At 30.3% G+C, this 14,911-nt stretch overlaps 1 pseudogene; it reads right to left on the reverse strand.

The window, feature by feature from the left end:
• Positions 1-632: 632 nt before the first annotated feature.
• Positions 633-14,064, reverse strand: LOC120072054 (annotated as a pseudogene).
• Positions 14,065-14,911: the final 847 nt, after the last annotated feature.

Below are 14,911 nucleotides of genomic sequence, written 5' to 3' on the forward strand. Positions count from 1 at the left end.
AGCCTTGCTAGACCTAGAGAGAATTAGACTTAATCCATACGATTAGGCCCTGGTTGGAATATAATAACTAATTTCCATATTTTGAGATAGGACCAAATTCTTTTAGCACCATTTCTCTTTAATATTTCTTTGTACAAAATGAAACTTAAAATGTAATGCTAAACCGAGTATAGTTCAACTAATATAATGCTTGTATTATCAAACCTCGAGTCAGAGGTTTCATTCACCCATCCATATATTAATTCAATATCTTTTTTAAAAAAAAAAAAAAACTTAAAACTTAAAATTCTAAAATTACCATATACAAAACTATTTTCAGTGTCTAGACATATGTTTTAAAACAAACAAAACACGTAATATAAATTTATTTTAATGCACTTCGTTGTTCTCAACCTTTATTTTCATATCACAAATCAAACGTAACATACACTACATTTTGATTTGACTTCAACATTAAATTTAAATATTTTTTTCCATGCAAGTAAAAATTAGAGGCTATAGAACACAATGTAATTGCACAAATCTTAAAGATAAAAGTTCAAAGGGGCAATCATTGAAAGGTATAGGTTCAGTAATACATAAATTACAATGTTTTCACCGTATTTCTTTCGAAGGTGCACACATTGAGAGACTCAAGCCTCGTCGAGGGTGAATGTTGCCTCAAATATAGAACTAGTATAACTTCCTGTAGTCGCACTTGATAGACATTTGTTCCACTTATCTGAATGAGTGAGACGAGAACCTTTTACTAAGTTAAAAATGTACTCTAGTGGTCATGATTAACATAATGTCCTTCCTCTCGAATCTCGGTATATGCCTAGGAAACACAAACAATAAATGGACTTTAAAAAGAAAAAGTTGTTAAACTTATTATGAATCTCTACCTCTAAAATTTGTCAACAAAATGCAAATTTATTTGGCCTCTATTTCTAGAAGTTTAAATGCGAGGGGCGTGCATGTGTCCTTAAGATCGATCGAAAGTACTTTAGTTCATAAATATATATAAGACTAATAATTTAAATTAAGGCAAAACTCGAAGCAACTATTCCAAAATAAGTATAGGCATATTGCTTATATTATCAATCTCGAAATCAAAGATTTGATTCATAAAGTCCACATATTGTGAAAAAAAAAATATAATTTAAATAGTTAGTTTGATGGATATAATAAATAGATTTAAAATTAAAGACTCAAATATTTTCAAAACTCATTATTAGTTCTAATTTTGTCCTTAGTTATAAAAATATATAAACAATTTTAAAATATAATAAGTAAAGAACATTATGCAAGTTAAAAGTGAGATTATACCAATCATTTGATGCACTCCTCTCCTTTCCATAATATTGAAAGTAATTTAGTCTATAAATTCCTTAAGATCGATGGAAAGTACTTTAGTCCATGAAAAGGTATAATGCTAAAAGCTTAAAGTATGAAATAAATTATTTAAAATCTTGGAAATTAAAATTGAAGTTACCACAACATTTTCTTGTATTCAAATTTAAAAATTTTACATTAGATTCATGTAATTTTTAGCAAATTGAGTTTCAAATATTTTAGGAGACAGAGGAAGAAACACTAATTAATCATTTTTTTCCTAAATAGTAACTCTAACTAAAATAAATTTTATTTTAACTTATTTTTAGCTCGGTAATAAAACAAAATAATCAAAATTTTCCACAGTATTTTATTACGTAAAAGTAATAATTTTTTTTTTTTAATATGTTATGTCTTAATTATAAATCTTAATAGTACTGCCACTTTTTTTCTCATATCCTTCCAAATTTAAAAGGATAAAATAGCAATTGCTTAGAAAAAAATAGTAATTTAACAAAAAAGAAAAAAGTGTGTTTATATATATATATATATATGGAAAATTTTTATAGATAGAAAAAATATCAAACTATTGATAGACACTAGTAGACTTCTATCGGTCTCTATCAGTGATAAAAACTGATAGAAGTTTATCATTAATAGAAGTTGAAAGTAGTCTATCATTGTGATAGAAATTTAAAATGATTAAATTTTGCTATCTTATAAAAATAGTTTTTCTTATTTTTCTATTTTTGAAAGTCCTCTCCTTTCTCCTTCAAAATTAATGAAATTTTGTTTAACATTTTCTCTTGCCTTATCTGGATTTTTGATAATTTAATGTACACTCTAACAAATTCAACATTTGAAATTAATTTTTTAGAAGCTTAGGTACTAAAATCAAATGAAAAAAAAAAAAAAAAAGAAGGGTTGAAAAAAAAGTTGACTAACTGCATTGTTTGCAAATGCACGAAAGATGGAATTGGACCGTGCTGCCATCCAATCACAATGCACACCATCATCATTTAAACCACGATATACGACAGCACCACAAGATCTTGTGAGTCCAAAGTTTTTGACATGAAGAAACCCACCCCACTGACCATTTGCAATATCGATTGGGTAAGGACCAGGCCCAATATCACCAAATCAACTGTGTTCACAAACAAATTTTATAGTATCACCAGTAGCATTGTAAATTAAGCAAAGAGTAGAAACTCCATCTCCCCATTGTTCCTTCAACCATGGTACATATTCTCGAGCATTTTTGTCTTTTTCTTGAGCATTCTTCATGTTGAGTGCCACATGTGCTCTATCTCGACGTATTATTGTCTTTCCTTGATATTCATGCATGACTTTTAGAATTTCATCCGTAATCGGACTACCAAACACACTGTTTACTATCCTCAATATATATCTGAAATAAAAAGGGAAAAATCCATGAAATTAGACTTGGTAAAAGTAATCCAGAGGCATGTCATGTTATCATTCTTCGTTTTTTTTTTCTTTTTTCTAATCCAAAAAAAGTTGTAAGATAATAAAAGTAGAAACTTTAACCATAAAAAACAATAGAAAAAACATATAACATACAATTGGGAAAAAAAATAATGAATGTTTACAAAAATAAATATTAAAAAAGAAAATGATAATATTTGCCAAATGGATTCAATTGAAGAGAAATGGAAAGAGAAAGTATAGTTTCTATAAACATACACTCCTTGAGGCTATAATGAAACCTTTTGTGTGATTTTTCAATGGTACTGTCACATATTTATAATGTCCAAAAAATAATTAAAAAAAAATAAAAGAAGAAGAAAAATAGAGTAAATTAAAAAATAAAATAAAACGTGGAACCTGTCGGCATTATTTTTAATTTTCTTTTCTTTATATATTTTTGTCGGTCAAATTTAAACTATCCTCCACCTTTACTAACGATATTTTTTAAAATATAATATATATATATTATATATATATATATATATATATAATTAATCGAATTTATCCACTTAATTTATCCCATATTTTGTTTTGTTTTCTTGAAAAATTATGTGGAATTAGCAAGGAAAAATAACAGAAAGGGAGAGGAAGATTCAGGCTAATTAGTTTGAAATTGCAGTAGTGGTTAAAATAATTAAGGAAAAATTATTTAAATATTTATAAGATATAAGAAAATTTTAAAACTATCAATGATAGATGTTGATAGACTTATATCAATGTATCTATCAGTGTATCTATCAACGTCTTATCATTGATAATTCTAAAATTTTGCTATATTTTATAAATATTTTGATTTCTTTTTCTGTATTTAAAAATATTAATGTAGTCCTTTTCTTCTTTAAGAAAAATCTATTGTGCTTTTTTTTTTTGTCTTTTAATTTAAAACATAAAAATGAAAAATTATTTGAAATAACAAAATTGCTAAAAATATCTACAAATAATAGTAAAATAAAATAAATAGATATATATATTAGTCTATCGTGATCTATAAATAATAAAATGTTGATATATTTATTATAAATATTTTGTTTCATTTTACTATATCTGAAAATTATCCACACAAAAATTTATATTATTATATTTGGCAAATAAATACTTAAAAAAGACTCCAGAATTTCTCTCCTTTGTTACACTTTAAATCTCAACAAACTAATTAAGTGTGTATATATATATATATATATATACATGTGATTCTCTAACAATTGCATTAAAGTTTATAATGTCAAAAAATTAATGGTAAATTATTTACATATATATATATATATATATACAAACTATAGGTAGATATTTATGATGAGTCATTTTTAAATATAGAAAAATAAAATAAAATATTTACAAAATATAACAAAATTTTAAAACTATCAATGTTAGACTTCTACCATTTGAAATAAGTGTCTACCATTTTATTAGAAGTCTATCAGTGTTTATCAGCGTTTATCATTGATAATTCTAAAATTTTGCTATATCTTGTAAATATTTTCAACAGTTTTACCATTTGAAATAATTTTCTTATTTAGATTGTGACCTTCCAAACCCGTTACACTTTATAAGGTAAAAAAAAAAAACTAATGAAATAAACCTGATTTAATATATATAATATATATATAGATAAGTGAACAGAACAACTTATGAATAAAAACAAACTATAGGTTGATAAGTTGAAACCCTCATACATCTGCTACACTTTATAATGTCAAAAGCTAATTAAATAAATATAATTAAAATATATATGTAGTGAATAAAACAAAACTAAAGGTAGATAGGTTATCATTTTCAGTGTGTTAGGGTTTTAAAATTTTGACAAAAGAAAATAAATAAAAATTTAAAATATATTATCGTCATTTTATATGTCCTAACTACCGTCTAAAATGCATATAAGGCAATAAGTCAATGAAAAACAAATAGATATTTTCTTTCCATATATAATATGTGTAAATGGATTAGAACCTGTCCACTTTGGTCGAAAATAGTTATTGAAATGAACCCTAGAATTAGTACTAGTATTTAAATAATGATAGATTCCATTTATTGTTGAACACTTTAATGTGAATAATAATTTCTATTATGAAAATAACAACATAAATATATTAGAGATATTAAAGAATAAATCTTGAAAACATTAAATTAAAAAAATTTCAAGAGTTCAATGAGTACCCTGATAAGATTAATTAAAAAAATCACTTTCAATTCTAATTGTACCTTTGTTTTATTAAGATGGTTTTTGAGTAGGTTGGGAATGCATTTTCAATCGTTTAACTTAAAAAATAACGGATTTGCAATGGGTGGCAATTTAGAAATATAATATTGTAAGTATGTCAACCACATTTTATATTTTGCACCTACGACATTTTTAAGAAATCCAATTTTCAATTTATTTTATTCCAATTTGCCAAATTATTTTGTAACCACAGACCCCATCCCACAGACCTATTCTTCTCTTTGTTCTCCAACCCGTAGACCCATCACACAACAAAATTATTTTGCATCTGTTGAAGGAGAAATTTTGGACCAATCACAAATTGCCACGTCTATCATCAAATTTGGGACCAATTAATAGTGAACATGTGTCTCGAATTGAAGTTGAAGACAAAGTCCAATGGCGCCATGTGGTTTCATCGTGACTGTTGAATCCGATAAGATTAATTTGACCCAATTTGATATTATTATCTGGGTTACATGAATGTTAAATCAGACCCAAATTCGATTAATTGAGCCTAAAGGCCAGGTCCATGGACCAACCAAGCCCATGTAAGGCCCATAAGGAATCTTTATAAATAGAGGCTCTACCTCTTCATTTAGGAGGTAGGAGGAATGGAAGGTAAAAGCTCTCTGAAGATTTGAAGTCTGAAGCTCCAAGGATGTGAAGAACATGACTCCTCCAAAGCTTTGAAGATCAGAAGACACTAAAGCTTTGAAGATCAGAAGACACTAAAGCTCTGAAGAGCAGAAAACATATCAAAGCTATGAAAATCAAAAGACATTAGAGCTCTGAAGATCAAAAGACATATAAAAGACACTAAAGCTCTGAAGATCAGAAGACATATTGAAGCTCTGAAGATAGCTCCCAAGATCCAAGACTCAAGTTCTCAAGTGCTGAAGACCGAAGCTTCTCAAGCTTTGAAGACTTTAGTTCTCAAATTCTGAAGAAATGAAGATCTAAACTATTTGAAGTTTTGAAGATTAGAAGATTTCAACAAACTGACCGTATCTTCACAACTTACAAGCTGAATATTCAATCTCCTCAAACCCAAGAGCCAAGCTTAAGCCCACTTGTGAACTCTATAAATAAAGAAGCTCTCCTTATTTGGAGAGGTCAACATTTTCTACATTCAGAGGGCCCAGAGAGAATTCATCAACAAGCAGAAGACTCCCAAGACTCCTGAAGCTGCAACCCTAGAAGACAGAAGACCCTTGAAGACACAAAGATTCTTTCAAGACTTCTACTTCAAGAATGTTCGGTGCTTTTCTTCTTCAAGTCGAGCACATTCATCCAACCTAAGAGAATCAGAGGATCAGTACTAGAGATTGAACCATATTACATCAAATCAACCTCAACATCAACACCCACTCAAGTCAATTCCACGAAACAAGTTTCTCTAGAAGTCTCGTACGAACACTAATCCTCCAAGAAGATCAATAAGCCCGAAGGCCGATCATCCAAGAGGATCAATAAGCCCAAAGACCGATCGTCCAAGAAGATCAACAAGCCCAAAAATCGATCATCCAAGAAGATCAAAAAGTCTAAAGGCCGATCATCCAATAAGATCGACAAGTCCAAGGACGACCGTCCAAGAAGATCATCAAGCCCAAAGGCCGATCATCCAAGAAGATCAACAAGCCCAAAGGCTGATCACCCAAGAAGATCGACAAGCCCAAAGGTCATTCGTTCAAGAAGATCAACCAACTTAAAGATTATAGTTTATTTTGAAAGCATCAAAATACTATGTATTAGAGATTGTACTCACTTTCCACAAAATTAATACAAATACAAAGTTCAAGTTCCACGAAATAAATTTCTCTTGAAATCTCGTGCGAACAACAACATATGTTTTTTTTTTTAAAAAAATATTCTTTTGATGTATTCTAACTTAGTTAGTTAGGTTTTTTTTTTTTTTTTGGAGGTTTAATTTTGGATAATATATATCAATTGAATGATATACCTAATATTTTGTATATCATTTAATTTCCACACTTTTATAGCAATATGATGGTTTTAATGAGAATTTTAATAGCATCTAATTTGGAGTTATAATAAATCGTTAAGTTAAGGTTCCAAGAGATACATGAGGAGTTTATCAAATATAAATAAAGTTTTGAGTAAATAGTATATCAACAATATATCACATATCAAACAACGATTTTTTTTTTTTCAAGGAAATCAAACAACTCTTATATATAATAGATATCAAACAAGTTATAACTACATCAATAATATCAGTTGTATATTATTACATAACAAATAACTTTCAATAATATCAATGGTATATAAGCAGTATATCACGTACCAATCAACTTTTAAGTGTATCACCAATATATCAACAATATATCAATACATATCAATCAACTCTCAAGCATCTCAAAAGTATAACAACAATATATCATAAACCAATCAACTTTCAATATTATCAATAGTATATTAGTAGTATATCAAATACCAAATAACTTTCAGCTCTATATTAGACTATAATTTATGAATGTATCAAATATCAATAAGATAGTACATGAAGTAAGACATGAGTGTATCAACCATATATCTTACACTAATCAAGATTCAAGACTATCAACAGTATTTCTAACTCTAATCAATAGTCAATCAATAACTTATTTTTAAGTAAAACATGTGTGTTTCATTTTATAAGCATTATATTCCAATTTTATCACCAATATATCATATATAAGATGTAAGTGTATCAAACATCAATCAATTAATACTTGAAGTAAGATCACATGAGTGTATCATTAGTAAACTCTAACAAAAATGAACATTCCAAGTGTATTAGAAGTATACTTAACAACAATAGTTAACATTCAATTAGTAACCTCTTTTGAAGTAAAACATGCATGTTTTATTTTATAAATAGATATCCAAGTATATTAGTAGTATATCAAATATTGTTGGGTTTTATGTCATAAAACTCGTGGTTTGTAAACAGTCAAACTTATTCTGAAAATTCAATAAAGTTGTTATTGAATATATGAATTGCTAATTTCGTTATAGAAATAAATCCAATACTAAAAAATCTCTAACTATTACATGAATACTTGAACTTTATGTAGAGACATAAAAGTGGATCAGGTTCGAGTAAATAGTCAAAATGATCTATAGTATATGAATAAGGTTGGACACCTTATTTTGGTAACACTATTGGATGTGACGCACTCTGTAGTTGTTACAAAGAGTTGTAAAGTGCTACAGACGAAGTAATCCTGATTCGTATATGTAATGACATGAGGAGTGGGGGCGTCCTGTGCAATGAGTTTGCACAAGATCGGACCACGAAATAAGTCACTCTTACTTTATGACGTTGTTTACTAGTTAAGCTAACTATTTTAAAGCGATGACCTAGGTTGACCTTAATCCTGAGCTAACTATGAACTCCTGTTTATTTAGGATTATCCTTAGATTTGCATAGGTGAGGGTTGGCTCAACAGCACCGGCTCAATAAGCCTCTCATTTCAAGGGTAAGACCGAGTAGATAGTTAGGGACATAGGGTGCAAAATGGAATTCACTCCTACCTGTTTTCAGGGATAGTATAGAGGTTGTTTCCTTAATTGCTAACTCCTGGACTTGAATAAGGGGTTCCGCCCTCTCATTGGCACGAGAGGGACTTGGTTTGATGATCGGATCACAAACATATTGTACATTAGAGGATCAATGGGACTTAAGGAATAAGAGGTAATCTCAGGGTTAAAACAGTCATTTGACCCAATCGTTATTACGAACAACCTGTGAAGGATTAACTTACTAATCATGGTTATATCGAGTGAACATAATATATCTACAGTGAGGGGAATGCAACTCCGAGCTTTAGTGGAGTGACCCAGTAGTTAACGAATGGGAGTTAATTCGGTATAAATAGTTTAGCCAATTAATCTCGGATCGTTGGATCCCATGATCTGTAGATCCACAAGGTCCCGCTACTAGCTCATAAATGGATTAGCCCTAGAGTAGCGTGATAAGTTGATTTGAAATGTTCAAATTAGAATTAAGGGAAATAGTAATTATATGTGATATAATTATACGTTTAATTTTGGAATTAAATGAAATTGGAGAATCAATTAATATTTAAATATAATTTAAATATTAAATTCATAAATAGGGATTCATGATGGTGGAACTAGTGTTAAATTAATTTAATATTTGATATTAAATTAATTGAATTAATTATTAATTATTAATTTTATTATAAAAATTAATTTTGAATTAATTTTTGTAAAATTAAATATAATTTTAGTTTTAGTTATTGAATTAAAAATTGAAATTAAGTTTTAATTTGAAAATTTTAAATTAAAATTAAAAAAAAAGAAAATTGGAACTGAAAAAGTTTGGATTTTTCCACTTCCATTTCCAACTAGCTTACACACTTTCCACTCTCCAAATTCAGTCATTAATCCAAGCATGAGTTGTAATTCATGTAGCAATTGTTCTTGCATGATTGTCATGCAATATATACTGAAGAATGTGAGTGGAATTGGGTATGCAAAAGGGTTCATTTTGGCTAAAAATATGTCTTGAACAAGTGTTCTTCAAGTCTAAAAACCAGTAACCTCTCATCTTCTTTTCCCTTAATTCAAGCTTATTTTGAGTCTCACTACTCAATCCAAGGCACCAAGAAGATAGTAGGGAAGACCTTGTGGTGGTTCACAAGCTGATTTGGAGAAGATTTGCAGGTGGAATCATGATTCAACTATTTCTTCAAAGGTATGTCAGGAAACCCTCTTGATAGTTTATAAGCAAGCTTAATTCGAAGCAAAAATTAATGAATTAGAATGTTTAATGATCCGTTTTTCTTCCGCTGCATGTTTTCTAGCTCTAACAAATATAAGATTTGAGTGTATTAGATAATAATTAGTAAATACTTTGAGTAAGACATAAGTATATAAATATTATATCTAACATCAATCAATGTTCCAAGTCTATTATCAGTATTTCTAATAGCAATTATGCACTTTAACTATGAGAGACATTTTTTATTTTGATTATTTCATCTCGAGTGATTTTGTTAATTTTGCTATTTTTACGAACTTAGAATTGTTGAGGTGCATGTGAGCTTAACTTTCATATTGTGTGTTGCTTTTATGGGCTTAATTCATTTCAAGTATAACATTGGTATATCAATAATATGTCAACACTCATTAAAAATAAAATTTCAAATATATTATTAGTTTATTGATAGTATATCATTAAGATGATGACCTAAAATGAAGTATATCAAAAGTACAAGGGCATTTTGGACTTTTACTCTTTTAGTGTTTGGGTGGACCGTTATTTTGTTGAAATTGCAAAAGACAAATTGTTGAGACATGCTTGTAATTTTTTTTTCCCTATTCATGCGACCGTCCCTAAAAAATGAGTCATTTTCGAAAAAAAATAGAGTGTTTGGCAACTAGTCAAAATAGATTTTGAAGTGTATTTTCAACAATTTTAAAGAAAAGTGTCTAAGTAAAAATGAGTGTTTTGAAAAACACCTTTTCCTCGAGTCAATCCAAATTACCCTTCATTTTCACTTTCTTTCATATTTTTTTTTCTCATTTTCTCATTTTTAATTTGGGGGACAAAATTAATTTTTCTAATCTTTGAGGACCAAAATCAAATGTAGGGTAACCTTTGGAAATATAAATAATATTTTTAACATACATGTTTTCAAAATTGAAATGTAGTGAAGAGTTTCAACTTAAGCCATTTTTATCAAATTATAATGAAAATTAGTGTAATCGTAATGGAATTTTATTGATGGATCAATTGTAATGAGCATGAATCGTAAATACAATTGAATTGCTTTTGATCGTGTTTACCTATAATTATGAATTTTGTCACATTTACCATTACCTACTGTTATCATTACCTCTGAAGGTCAAATGATAATGGTAATAGTAACAATAACAGTAAAAGTGTCATAATTCATTGTTCCTCAAAATGACTAGTCAGTGATGCACTCATATTGATCATGTTGACATGAAATTAGGTTAGAAAAAAGGCATTTATGATTTTTAGGTCAATTTTGAAAATTTTGCTTTATTTAACTTATGCATCTTTAGGTACTTTGTCCATCTATCTTGACTCTTGTTTGCTTATTAGAATTGCATTATGAGGCCATAGTTTTGTTGTCATTCCGAAAGACCCCACTAATTAGAGAATGTCTTGCATAATTAGTGGTAACGTCATACTGAGGAAAAAAATATTTGATTTATATGCCTACTAAAAAAAAGATTAAGTTGACAAGGAAAAGATTAGGAGTAAAAAGAATATCAAAAGAAAAAACAGTATAAACTTGTAATGTGTATATATGCATTGCTAGGGATAAAAACAGTTGCCTTTTGCTGTGATCAGTTAGAACACCCGCGAGAAAAGAGTAGGTAAGGTTCCCTATAGTAAAGGTGTGAAAGCTAGTGCTCCTAGGTAAAATAAATGCAAGTTTAGGATTCCACGTGTGCTTTTAGGCACCTTAATTGATATATTACTATCTTCTGTGTTTTGATATTTGATAATTAGTACTTGAGTCAGAGTAGAAGAAAAACGAACTGAGACTTCATAAGTCTATTCCGGGTTTGCTTGTGCTTAAAATAGATAGCTTAAAACTTATTTATGCATGAGAAGATTTAAAATGAAATTTCCAATTTCCAACAATGTCTTGAATTTATTAAATACTTTTGGATGGTTTAGTTGACTATGAACATGATTTTTGTTGACTTTTAAGGTTGCAGTAGGGAATTTGGTAAGTTAGTAAGTTGATCCTTGTATGATTGCATGTTCTACTTTGCTCGAGGACGATCAAGAATCAAGTTGGGTGATTTGATAGCACCTAAAATGTGCTATCTTCCTCTACTTAATTCGAAGTCTTGCTCTATTTAATGTGCTTATTTGATGATTTCACAAGTCTAGGGCATCTAAGAGGTAGAATGAGATGTTCGGTGTGAAATGGTGCTAATACGGACAAAATTGGACCTCAATTGCTTCACGAGAGAAAGAAGGCAACATAATTACGAAAGTACCCTTGAAGGAGAGTGTAATTTCCTTATACGATGCGCTCTACGCTACACTCGAAGATAAATTACATCAAATTCGTGAAGTGAGGAGAGCACTGCATTACTCTAAAACTCTTACGTGGGTGTCCGTGCACGACGTTGCGGCAAGATGGCCTCTCAGCCCGTTAGAGTCTAAACTCTTATGTGGCCCAGCGCTAAGTTGCTGCAAGATGGCCTCTCAGCCCCTTAGAGTCACGACGTTGTGCCCTAACGTTGCAAGGTTATGCGCCTGTTATAAAATGAAATGTTTGCCCGATATCTCACATCATGCCATTATTCCTCGTTCTAGCCCATTTTCTTCTCCTCTCCACTATGAATACTTGTTTTTAACTATTTTTGTCTTCTTGGAGCTTAATCTTTTGCATTTGGAAGATGATTATAGACTAAAGGTAACTCTTCTAGGTTGGTTTGATTGTTTCCCCCCTTTTAGTTTAGTTGTGATACTTGTTCTTCATCAAACATTTTTCAAACTTCTTATGTATGGGATTTAATCTGATTCACTGTTATGAATGACTATTTCTTATTATTGATTGACAACCAATGCTTGAATTTTGTCTTCCCATGCTTTAGATTTATCCTTGATGAAGGTAATAAACCGTTTAGAAGCAAAGGGTTAGATTAACTTGCTTGTTGTGAGTCGATTATCAATAGGTATTACTTTAATCAGCCTTGACTTAGAACCATACTGAATGAATTAGTTAGACGATGGAAATTAATTTTTTCATCTAGCTTAATTCCTAAAGCTTAATGCAATTAGACCATTTAGGTTTGTATAGATTCATGTAATTTAATTGGGCTAATTAGGAAATCATAATGATTGATTAGGATTCTAATCAATTTGGCTAGCGTAAGCATGAGATTTGATCTAGAGTTGAATGATCGATTGAATTAATTGGGGAAACATAACATGAAACCCAAGCTAGATTTTTTTTTAATTAATTTCACAAATCTCTCTCTCACTCTCATTTAAATTTTCATGCAAATTTACTTTCCATTACAAAAAAGTCCAATCAACAACCCCCCTCCCCCCTTCAGTTACTGTACTATAAGCTTTCAAATGAAGAAATTATAGTTACTCTCTGTTGTTCAACTTCGTACTTCACTTTACTACCTATTTTAGAGTAAAGTGTGGTAAAATTATTTGATTTGGACCGCAGGGTTTTATGACGTCCCTTTTTCAGCCCGATCACCATGCATATTCCAACATAAATTTACCATGCTAATTCCAGCTTAAAAATCTCTCTCTCAAGAAAAATTTAAAATCCTAAAGTCAATCAAATATTGATTAGGCATTCAATTGGGGAAGCACAACACAATAAAAAGCCAATAAATTCAATCGATCAAAATAGTTAAGCACAATCCATCAGTAGTATTGAAATCAATCAATCCTTAGAACTACGAATATGTTCAGCCATTGATGTTTTCAAATTAATCAATCTAAACATGTTGTACATTATATTAAAATGGAAGAAATAAGGAGAGGGGGTTATCTATTGAACACGATCCTTCGTTGACACTGCATCTATGATGTGTTCTCGATCTCCTTCTATTAATCCTGACATTTTGGCTCTAAACATTCCTTTGAACAGCAGCTCTTCGACCTCTATGGAGTGCCCTATGTGATCTCCAATTGAACCCCCTCCAAATGGTGGCACAAAGAACATAAAATAGGGTTGGAGTCGATGTAGCATCACGACGCTGCTTTAATATGCAACATTTTAAAAATCAGGAGCGCCACAATGCTACTCTATTTTACCCTCTTGGGTTTTTGCATCGAGCATGGCGTCGTTCACCATGCTGCCTTTGTTTTGCACTTTTTAGACCTCTTTTGCCTTAATTTCTTGCCTAGGTAACAATTTGACCTTTCTAAAGGGTATTTTAGTCATTTTACTATAGTGGCTAAACTCAAAGCTCCCACAATCCGTCGTCTACATTTCATTTGAAAGCATCATTTACTTGAAACAAGAGCAAATCGATGAGATTGCTTCTGGGCTTTTCAATTCAGGGCTCATTTTTATGGGTCCTGAAACCGCCGTCTGAATTATTCGATCTAAAACGCCATATTTTGCCAGTAGAGGTTTTGGAAAAAACAGGGGAAAGGGGGAAAATAGTGCAATGGAGCTTACAAGAGCGGGTTTTATCACATGAATCTGTTGGGTGCTTTTTGACGCACTGTGGATGGAATTCATCGATGGAATATAAATACTATAGAGGTAGTTTGATGTTCATGAATTAATGACTTGTTTGACTTAAATTGTTATGATTATTTCCTAATCTCTCATTGTCTTTGCATACTAGTAATATATTGGCACAACATTAGTGGTACATCGTAAATATTCCTTGTTAGAATGGTCTTGAAATGGATACTTTTTAGCATTCAGAGAGTGTGCACTATATGATAATGTGATATTTTGGATTACCACTAAACATGCGTTTCATTCAAGAGTATGTTACCTTCATGGAATTCTGTTCCTATATGTTTTGTTACTATAGTTGTTTTTGCACTCGACTGTGATTCCAGGCTTTTTGTTGTACGTCCTTTTTTTCGTGTGTGTAATCTCATTTTTCTTGTGTGTAATACAGTAGTTCTGATCCGTGAATTGAGCATCTCATTTAATTTAAGTCATATTGTAGGAGGCTGAGCTTGCTAAAGAGAAGACTGATGGGTACAAGCTAGATAGAGTTCATATTTTCACAGTTAACATGTTTGAGGACTTCGACAGATTTATGAAAGTCCCATATGAGTGTGCCCCTCCTGAAATTAACCCATATACTTCTGGGGTAAACTATCTACAACGTTACTTGATTTTGCTTCTCCACTGCTTCTTGTGATATGTTTTCTTGAGGAAAGGTGGGGGT

The sequence above is a fragment of the Benincasa hispida genome, chromosome 2 (assembly GCF_009727055.1).
Source record: "Benincasa hispida cultivar B227 chromosome 2, ASM972705v1, whole genome shotgun sequence".
In the NCBI taxonomy this organism is placed as follows: Eukaryota; Viridiplantae; Streptophyta; class Magnoliopsida; order Cucurbitales; family Cucurbitaceae; genus Benincasa; species Benincasa hispida.